Source organism: Cucumis melo, chromosome 12, assembly GCF_025177605.1.
Source record: "Cucumis melo cultivar AY chromosome 12, USDA_Cmelo_AY_1.0, whole genome shotgun sequence".
Taxonomy (NCBI): Eukaryota; Viridiplantae; Streptophyta; class Magnoliopsida; order Cucurbitales; family Cucurbitaceae; genus Cucumis; species Cucumis melo.
The window spans coordinates 2,279,416-2,290,134 of NC_066868.1; the positions used below are offsets into that span (position 1 = coordinate 2,279,416).

Below are 10,719 nucleotides of genomic sequence, written 5' to 3' on the forward strand. Positions count from 1 at the left end.
AGGGATGCCTCTCCTTAAGCCTCTCACTTGGGCCTCTACTGAACCGATTGTTGCCTTTAGTTATACGAGTAGGTACTTACCTCTCGTCAGACACCTCGTGGCTTTGCCCGTCCGACCTCTAGAGGTGAGTTTGCTTTTTGTCTGGGGATGACTTGACAATAAGACTTTCATATTTCCATGGGTAAAACCTACCATATAGTAGGAATTGACTTATTGTGGGGTTACTCATAACAACAAATAGGCTCCCAAAAAGATAAGATAAAGGTGAGAAGGTTTTCTTTCATATTATTTTTAAGGTTTGTAAGGTTCACCTAAGGATCAAAGGTGTTCTTCTAAAGAGGTAGCATTTTTCATAAAAGAAGATAGCCATGGAGGATGAGCTATTCACATCCGTGAGTCCGTCCGCTCGATCCGTGCTTTGTCGAGAATGAGCTAGATCAAGTCCTCTGCCTCTAGAAAGGTTATGGAAGATATCAAATTCAGTAAATGCTTCAAAATCATTTTGGAGGAGTCAAAATTGAGTCCTCATTTGGGGCTAAGCGAAGACCCTTATTCATTGTGGCAGCGACAACCTAGGCTTGATCTTGATATTCAGACTCTTCTCAATCCCGTCTTGTTTTGGCCGGTATTGTTTACAAGGAAATCAATGAACATCAATAAAATAAATTAGGGAATGAGTTCTTTCAAGAATCAAAGTCAAAATTCTCCGTTGAGGTAGAAGAAAATAAAGAGGAAGAGCTTAAGAAGAAGAAAGAAATCCTAATTGTTTTCTAAATACGCAATACGTAGTTAGCATGTCTTTCACTTGAGTTTTTCTAGCCTAAAGCACTTCCCCTCTTAGGTCATCCCACTACGCTTGCATCTATCTTTCATTCTCATATTAGGAATCAGTATGAGATAGTCTTTACGAAGCTAGAGAAGGAAAAATACTCAAACACATAATAAGCGAAAGACTTCTGATAGGGCGAGGTTTGAGATCTTTCTGTTTTGATCTCCGTTGTTTCAGTCAGTGCGACCAAAAATAGATTACACTATGCAGTAGGATACGATTGAAATAGGCATAACTGTTCTCATTTTGTAATCGAGTACTATTTGATGCACGAGAAGAGGAAGAAGGTCAGGTCTTTAATGCCTTATTCATTCCAAGGCCTATAGAAGGCCTAAGGCCCCTTTTTTATCGATTTACTGGTCTATACAAGTCCGACCCTTTTATCTTCTCTTTTCTCTTTAAGGAATATGAAGAAAAAAGGCTAGGGCTTGACTGAAAGGAGAGGGCTGAAACCTTGGGACAATGGTTGAATCGGAGTTTGAATATGAAAGGTCACTTCGAAAATGCAAATTTTATAGTTTAAGAAGTCGACCGCGAGAAAGCTCGAGCTAAAGGGGTAGGTAGGTTAGAAGGGGGAATGAGGCATGGCCTAGTGAAGTAAGAAGAGTGAGAATGAGAAATGAAGTAGAATGAGGGTAGCATAACAAGGGCGATAGGATCAGAGGGGTCACACATAAATCAAAGAGCTAAATTCTGCAAAAAAGCCCTTGGTCATTGATTGCGCACCTTAATATAGGTTTTCTTGATTTAGGCTTTCCTCTTCTTCTATCGTCTTATGACTTGAATCTGATTCTTCCTTTCACTTCTTTAGGCTAGCTTTCTTTTTCTTTCACTTCGTGGGCTTTAAACCTTTAAGTCCTTTTCGTAGGTTTTGTAGGCTTGGTGGTTGAGAAGGAGGCATCAAAATAGAATATGATCCTCCTTTTAGTAGGTTTAGGAGCTTCTTCTTTTCCCTACTATGGAAGGTGGTTAAATGGACAAAGACCCCCTGTTCATTGAGGCACTTTGCTTTCCTCTCATTTTTAAGAAAAGGAATGAAGATGCTCCTTCGTCTGAATCTAAAGAAGACACCTATTCTTTATGGTCCTTTTATGGGGTTTTAGCAATTCAAACTAGGTAGAAAAGGATCACTTATCATTTGCTTTATACACCCCGATCGAAGAACTGAAAAAGAAATAACTGAAAAACAAAGTCAATGAACAAAGTCTGAGGCTGAATCTTTTGGGAACTCATTAATCCCTATATTTCTATCCTGGCAAGCTTCTTATACTACACATCTGAAGCCTACGTAGCGGTGGAGGGGCTTCATTTCTTTTGACTGAATTGCTCAATGAAAAGTCAATAAACAAGGCCTCTTGATCTGGGCGTGCCCTTACTTCTGAGTACTCTTCATCTGATGAGATTGAAGAACTTCTCGCTTTGGCTCAGCCCAATCATGCCTTAAGCAGTTTCCTTTCTTTGGTCTTTCTTCTATCTGACTTGCCAACTAAAGAAGATGATGACGATACGGCCCTTCCTTAAGAAGTCTGATTATCTGATGAGGAGCCCTAGGCTTTCTCTTTCTAGAAGTTTTTAGGACGTAGAAGGCTCCCTTTTAGTAGTCTAATTGATAAGGACATATTCATCTTTCGATCAAAGATGTCTGGAGTCAAATATTAGTGGAATTCATGCGTCCGTCCTCAGTCATTAAAAATCCATATTAAATTTTCATTAAGGACCTTCGTTTTTGCTTGGTGGACAGTTCTGAAGGTTATAAAATAATTTGACTAATAAGGATACAAAGGTTAGGACTGAAAAGCGAAGTCCTTATCCGTTATTCTTAGAAGGAGCCCTTAAGATTAGAAATAACTCGACTCTAAATGATAAGGATCAAAGAATTTGAGAATATTATTCAATAAGGAATTATCCTTTATTTATTGTCCTTCAAATTAGAAATAACAAGACTAAGGTTAGGAAGGACAGACGTAAAGAATTTGTGGAATGAAAGCGAAAGTCACTATCCTTTCTTAAGATCAAGAGCGCAACAAAGAAAGGGTGAAAAGAATATTGAAGAATAGGGCGCGAAGAATTTACGGCCCTATTTGTGACCCTAATCTGACAATGAGCAGTTCGATCCAACTCGGTTGTTTCAGTCTTCCTACCATCTGACCCACTCAATGGGGAAGTTTTCTCCAAGGTATAATAATCTCTTTCTTTCTTGAAAAAAAAGTCAATAAAGAACTCGTCTACCCCATTCCACTTAGCCCAAAGGTTTAGGCTTCTATGTGTGAGGTAGCTGACCTTCTTTCTTTTCTTTCAAGAAGTTCTACAATAGAATTGCTAAAGAAGTCAAAAGAAATGGATGAAATAGCTAGATCGTTAGCCTAGGGTATTAGAAACTTTACCAGTAGCTCAGCCCTTAGTCTGAGGATATTCCAGAGTAAGCTAAACGAGACAAATCGGGGCAAGCAGTTGAATTTAAGTTTGCATGTCTACGAGGTTTAGTTTGTGCAAACAAGTTGATTGATTCAACAAAAGAGTTTGCATCTCCTTAGCCCAAAGGCTGATTTGGAGATTCTTTAAAAGACGGTGGAATACCTCCCTCCTCTTTCTTAATTGGATAAATGCCTTATGCAACTAGTAGGCTCAAGCGCCCCATAGCGTGGATCGGGTCTTTTTCCTAGTTAGTTCGACTTGATGATGTAGACTTTCCTTAGACAGTTTGACATCCTTCTTGTTTTCGAGATGGAACTCAAGAAAGAGGATCGAACACATGCCCCTTACAGTCGGAAGGGTTATAACTTCTCAATTGCATTCTTTGTGGTAGATAGGGCTACTAGTCCCTCGATCCTTTAAGAGTTGCGTAGTCACCGATCTGGCTTGACTCACCCCTTCTCTTTCTCTTATTAGTCTACCCTTCGTATATTTGTTCGCATTCATCCTAGTTTGATACCTTCACTTCTTTCATTCTTTTTGAATGTGGTGCAAATGGTGGACTTAAAGCGTACCCTGGTTTGCAAGTGGGAATGGGACCGCTCTGTGGGATCCCTTTTCTTAAGGAAGAAATTAACAGCTTTTCAGGTATTCTTTCTTAGAATAACCGATCGGGAAAAGGAAAAGAAGAAGAAATCCCAAAAAGACACGAAGAAAGAAAACTACGAGAAAGTTCAGTTAGCAAAGCCTATCCCATAAAGTTCAAGTGGACTTCTCATAGAAAATAGGGATTGGAAAGGAATGAAACTCATCTGGAGCTTTATTTTAGGAGGCGGAGGGAGAGAAAACCTATCCAACAACAAGCAGCCTAGTGGAAGAGAAAACCAAGTTTTGAAAAGACAAAGATCAAAATTCAATTCCCCAAACAAGAAAGAGTGGAATGAATGAGGTGCAAAGAATTTACGCTTCGAAGAAGTATATAGGTCTGATTATCCACTGGGGAATGCTAGAGCATATTTGAAGAAAGAAGTCCTCAATAAACTAAAAAAATTCAGACGAGACTGCCTCATTACGAGTCTGAAATCGAAGGACTTGTTTATATTATATTCACTTTTCGTACTTATTTGAGGTTCAAGTATCTTGTTTTTTGCAATCATCGATTCATTGATCCTCGTTCATTGAACTCAATCTTTCTAACGTAGGTTTAGTGTTGATAGGCTTTATCTTGTTTTTCTTCTTTCTTCCTTTTGTCTCATTGATAAGGGCTAAGTCAAAGATGGAACTAGAAGAATATTTAAAGGAATTGGAGAGAGCAAGAGGCTCCATAAGGAGTCGACACACCGTACCTCAAACCTTTTAGTATGTAATTTCATAAGTCTCCTGGACCTCTCTGCTAGCAGTATGTTCCACTCAAATATTAGTTTAGGTTTTCCAAAAAGGGGTTAGGAGCCGCCCACGTAGCGGTTGAGTCATTAGTTGCCAGTGAACTCACTAGTAGCTGGAGGAAGATTGAGCTTTACCCTCAAGGGTCTTGAGTAGAGGAGTGATTAGGTATCTTTCATAGTATTTTCCCTGGTGAAAAGAAGAAAGAAGTACTCTAAAGAGGGAGCTAGGTAAGCTAAGTAGGTTAGGAGCCCTTGCTTCTGAGTTGGTTATGAGCCCTAGCAGCTTCCCCGTTGTTAAGCTCTTTTCCCTGAAATAGGAATTGAGTTTCAAATCTTTTTCCTTTTCTAAATAGTACGCATCAATCCTCCGTGTGGATCCCAGTCTCTTTTAACCCTTAAAACCTCATAAGTAAGCAGCTTTAGCAACCTCTCCCTAATGGAAGGTCTGGTACACTTTCTTTCTCTTTAAAGCCAAGGCATCCATATATTGAGGATAGGCTTTCTTATGACCGCTAAGCATGAAAATCAGAATATAGTGTGACCTTCATGGTCGGCCTAAATCTGAGAGAATAGGTTCAGTCCTTTCAATAATTATGCTTGGGTTCAAATTAGATAAATATGCCACGAAGAATTGATCCTTCTTCCACTAAAGCCTCTGCACTACTAGGACAATCAAATCAAGACGAAGAGCGAGACCCCTATAAGTTTAGAATGCATCCCCCCAGCTCCCTTAATAGAGTAGACTTCACCGATCTTTCTCTCGCGTAAGTCAGCCTTCTATTCTTTCAGCTTTTTTACTTGAAGAGATCGAGCCCATTATGCAGTTGAGCTGTTCTTCGCTTTTAGTCTAATTAATTACGCCTAGCTTCTCTCTTCTTTTGATACCTTTAATGATGGCACCATTGTTAACAAGCAGCATAAAACATTAGATGATCGGTGATCAGACTTTTCTTTCTAGATGCTTGGAATATTTGGTTAGTGTCTTCCTTGTGAGATCGCAAAAAAAATTCTTTTTTCCTTGGGATCAGAGATTTCATTGACTTCTATGTCCTCGGGTACCGTTGTGCAGAGGGAGAGTTTCTAAGAAGAGAAGGCAGCAACCACTGATGAAAGAGGTCAAGCAACTGCCTCAATGAACAAAGGAACCTCTGACTTAGCGCTCTTGAGTTTGTTCTCAAGTTCTATCCTTGCACCCATGTCCTAAGGAAGAGACCTTCGTGAAGCAAATAGTAGAACAAAGGGAATGGTAGGTTCAAAGAGACCGACCCTGTGGCTACCTCAGTTTCTTGCCCTCCTCTTATTTAAGAATCCTTAGTTGCACTCCCTCCGTTAGGAGTTTTAACTCATTTCCTTCTTTTTTTTTCTTTGATAAATACGCTTTGCTTCTCTAGGCTTGATCTTTTTATTGGGAATATTTAGGATGAAAGTATCAGCATAATAATAGAATATGATCCTTCCGCAAAGTGGGGTTTCTGGAGTCATTTTCTTTCTTATAACTTGTGGAGAATAAGGCATCAAAATTCAATTCATCCTTCCGTTTCGCTACCTTTCACTCTCTAACTTCCACCATCCTCTTATTCTACTAGTCAAAAGAAAAGCAAGCTTCTTTTTTGATGCAAAAGGAGGAGGAAGGCTTTCAGGAAAGCCAAAAAAAAGCAATCGAGATTGAGGTCGAGATTCTAATCGTTCTCCCAGTAAGAGCTTCCATCTCGTTCGGTCAAAGACTTTATAGTCAAGAGAGTCTAGCCATTCGCGTGGTGTTGCGTTGGTGATCTTACCAGGCTTTTTAGGAATGGTTCTCTATACTAAGTCTTTGGGTAATTTTTGTTGGGAGGCGCAGTGCACTAGAGGTTGATGCACCAATTTTCTCAAAAGAGTTTATTCGAAGTTGACCATGCCATTTTGCTCGGCCTAGTTTGTTAGGAGTCCTTCGAGCAGAGGTCTTAGTTAGTTACTGGGGGAAAGCTTAGGCTTTTATGGAATTTCTCAAATTCTTTGTTAAGGATTCTAATATGACATTGAGCCTATCCTTGGAGATGAATATGGATTTCTGACTCTTCCGGAGGCAGAGGTTCGTATGGAATTTCTAAGTTGTACTCCTAATAAGGGATAAAGACTTTTGCTTTCAAGTCCTAACCTTTGTATCCTTATAGTCGAGTTATTTCATAACCTCCAGACAGGTTGATATAGAATTTCATGGCTCCTTCAGAGCACTTCGTAGGAATTGAGAAGAATGATCGAAGCAACTTAAGTGAAGTAAAAAGGAGAGGGTCGAGGCAGACATTTATAGCCAGTACCCGGGGCCACTTTAAAGTCATCTTTTGACATCCCAATCTGTGTCTGTTGAGGGAAGCTTGACTTTTGCAGTCCAAGATTCAATCCAAGGAGCGAGAGGTTTTGGAGAAGGCATAGTTAGTCCCTTAGTCTTGCTTTTACATAAGTCCTTGGAGAATTTGATAAGTTAAGGATTCTCCATTGCATTCAAACCCATCCATTTTTACATCATAACTCCTTGTTTATTGAGGTGGTGAGACTAAGAAAGTAGGACGAAGTTGTGAGATAGAGGTGTAGAACGGCGAACGCACTATTTCTAAGGGGAGAACACCATCCATTCCATCGAGAAGGTTAGAAAGTGAAACCGAGTCCTCTTTAATATGTAGAAGCTCTCATTACACAGTGGGAGCCCACGTAGTAGTAAGGGCACATCCCACTTGACCAAGAGGTTTGTATTCTCTTGGAAAGGAAGTTGTCGACAGTCGATTCTTCCATTTCTGGTTTTTTTTTTTTTTTGGAGATGAGGTTGTAGCAGTAGCTCTTTCTCTCGTCCCCTAGGCTTTCTTGTAAATCCGATATTTTCTTGGTTTAATTTCTTTAAATGTGGAAAAAAAAAGAAAAAGAAAATGGAAATTAAGTGTAAATATAAATATATATTTATATATTAAATAGTTTTATTAAATTAATTAAAGAAAAGAAAGAAAAGAAAGGACAAAAAGAAGAAAAGGAGAAGAAAATTTCATTTTCTCTTTTCTTCTTCTTCTTCTCTTCCCTTCACCGCCAAGTTTGAAGACATCCAAGTTCCCTTTATTTTTTTTTCTTTTTCCTTCTTCAATTTGCAGAGAACTTCTAAGAGAGAGTTTGGAAGAAGAAGAGAAATTTTACTAGAATTTTTAGGTTGAAGAAGAAGAGGAGAACTCAAGCAAAGTGTATCAATGGCTGAATTTTAGTTCATTCTGCACATCACTGGTTTTTAATTCGGTTTGAACTCTTCAAAAGGAATTAAGAGGTGAGATTTACATTTACTGAAAGTTAACTCATTTTTAAACAAACTTTATGAATAACGTTGGAGCAAATTCGGATATTCATTTGGTGCTTTTTGATGAAGAAAACAGGGCAGTTGGTTTTCACTTGAAATCAGGAGGTCTCTTGTTTTTCTTGTATTTCAGAGTGTATCGGTGTAGTTAGAATCTCTATTTGGTATGGTTGGAAAGCTTATTCAATTTACTACAACTTTCATGAAGAAATTGTAAACCAAAAACCACTAAAAATTGGTTAAATTGTAGGAACAAGTTAAAGAGGTCGCGATTCTGGAAGTGGTTCTGTTTTGAGGGTTATATGTGTTTATGCACGGGGAATCAGATTTATATGTCTTCAGGTAAGTTTTAGAGGATCTCAAAATGAAGAGTTTGATATAAAGAACACTCATTTTGGTTAAGTATTGTGAAAGTTATAGTCCTTTGAAGTTTATGTTAGAAATCTGGAAATTTTAGAGAATTGTTGAAATAGGATTTTATTTCTTAAGCTTTGTTTTCGTGAGCGTCATCTTTGGTGCGACATATTATGTATATCTTTAGGAAACCAGAATGTTTAGGGTTTTAATACTCGGTTGGGTTGTTGGCAGGCCGAGAAGAATTAAACCGAGCTTATAGACCAAGGATCTAGCCCAAGACTGTGAGTGACAAAACCAACTTTGAAATATTTTCCATAATTGTTATTATGATTGAATGCGATAAATGTTTATTTACGAAGCCATGAAAGGTATTTGAATTTCATGACTATTTTCAAGTATACATTTGGAGACTAGATTTCATAAAGAAATTTATGCTAGCACGTAGATTTTAAATGTTTGGAAAGTATTTAAACCACAATATTTTAAGCAAAGCATGAATTAGTATGAAGTTTTGTTTTAAGAACTACAATTTTCCACGAAAGAGCTGAGTAAAGTTCGAGCTTTGTGTAAAATTTATAAGCAGGCATGTTTTAATATTTTATGATGATTTATGAAATTTTCATTAACTACATGACTGAGATCTTGAGCCTGAGGCTAGAGATTACCGTGTGCACACTGGTTAGATTTCGTTGTTGACGTTGAGTGTACTCCGTAACAACGATGCTGTCGTGAGTGCTGGGCGGGCCCCACTACGACAAAGACGATGGGAGTGCTGGGTGGGCCCCACTACATCGTAGTGCTTGTAAACGTTGTTGTACTAGGTGTACCCTACACAACGTAGATTCGTCATGTTAGTTAAAATGCTTCGATATACTTGATATGCTTTGCTAGATTTCAATGATGAACATGCTGAGTATTTAAGGAAGCTATTCTTACTATTACACATTTACATTTACGACTTGTATAAACAGATTTATATGTGTAAAGTTTTCACGTGCTCTTATCTTTAAATTCATAGTTTTAAACTGAGTCACTCACTGAGCTTCATAGCTCACCCTTTCCAAAATGTTTTACCCATTTTCCAGGTAGAGATCGACTTCCCGGTGCCTGATAGACTGCCTTAGTCTGCGGAAGCTTCATTATCGATTGCCAGTACGTGTTTTGAGTTGGGCATAGAGTCTGTTGTGTTGTGGTGTATATACACCCTTGTACGTTATAGATACTCCACAGTTTGTATAAGCTTTAGGAGCTGTAGTTGTGTAACTTTTGTTGCTTATATTTTGATTAAGGTGTCTTTAGGTTTACTCGTGAAATCGGTAAATTTTGAGGTACACTTCATGTATGTGTTTGACTAGCTGTGTTTGACTAGCCTAGGATCCGCTGTGTTTTGTGGCATGTACAATAGTTTATATACTAGATTGACAAGTTCATCACATGAAAGTTTTAAGCAGAGTCGACAGATACAGGTATAGAAAAGCGTTGTTCGTCGGCTTCACGCCATCTTTCGGTCTAAGGTAGCTGGTAGTCCGGGAGGGGGTGTGACATTTCTCTTTTCTCTTCTTAGTCTGATGAAAATCTATTTTCTATATCATCTAAAAAGGAGTAAGAAGAAGAGGGGATGAAATACCCTCAAAACCCACTTCGCAGTAGACGAAAGAAAGAGGATTATCCTGGTACACGAGGATCCCCACTATCAGGCATTGGATGAGGCCCACGTAGTGGGAAAGGCCTCAATCACTCAATCCCAAGTTGGGGGGAAGTCAACCTACTCATACAAAAGAGCAGATTGGGAGGAAAAAAGACGGCTCGACTCTCTTTCGGAACAAGCTGGGATTCAACAACTCTCACTATCTAGCCTTGGAGGCACTTGCTCAACCAAAGAAAGAACGTCAAGCCAATCAACCCACAAGAGGAAAGGAGGAATTCAGTTGCTTGATCATTACATGGGGGTTAGGGCAATGAAATGACGGAATAAAGAATGAGAAGGATAGGAAGCCGAAGTACCAACCATAGGCTTGAATCCTAGTAGTAGTTAATGAAACCAGAAGCATGAAAAGAAACTTAAGGATTAATAATCAGATTCCCACCCCTTCGATCATTCTTTGAATCTCCGCTCTACTTCAACTATATAAAACAACTTAAGGATTACTAGGAGCCTTTTACACCTTCCATTATCAGACAAGCCTAATTTTTTAATATGGATTTCTCAAATTCTTTGATAAGGAGTTCACTCACCCTTGATCATTGATTTGTTTTGAGCCAAGTTATTTCAAATCTTAAGATCTCCTAATAACGGATAATTACTTTCGCTCTCAAGTTCTTCTCAAATTGTTTGATCCTTTATGCGGATCAAATTGTTTCTTCCTTGTTAAAGCTGTCAAGGGTAATGCTAATCGAGAGGAATCCTCAACAAAACTTCTGTAGTA

The 10,719-nt window shown here is 38.6% G+C and overlaps 1 long non-coding RNA gene across 1 annotated transcript; it reads left to right on the forward strand.

Annotated features, from left to right (window-relative positions):
* Nucleotides 1-7,533: 7,533 nt before the first annotated feature.
* LOC127144449 (uncharacterized) lies at nt 7,534-10,457 on the forward strand. The gene is made up of 4 exons (XR_007816092.1): nt 7,534-7,909; nt 8,016-8,100; nt 8,187-8,278; nt 8,525-10,457. It is a non-coding gene; the product is annotated as an uncharacterized LOC127144449 (long non-coding RNA).
* The last annotated feature ends 262 nt before the right edge of the window (nt 10,458-10,719 follow it).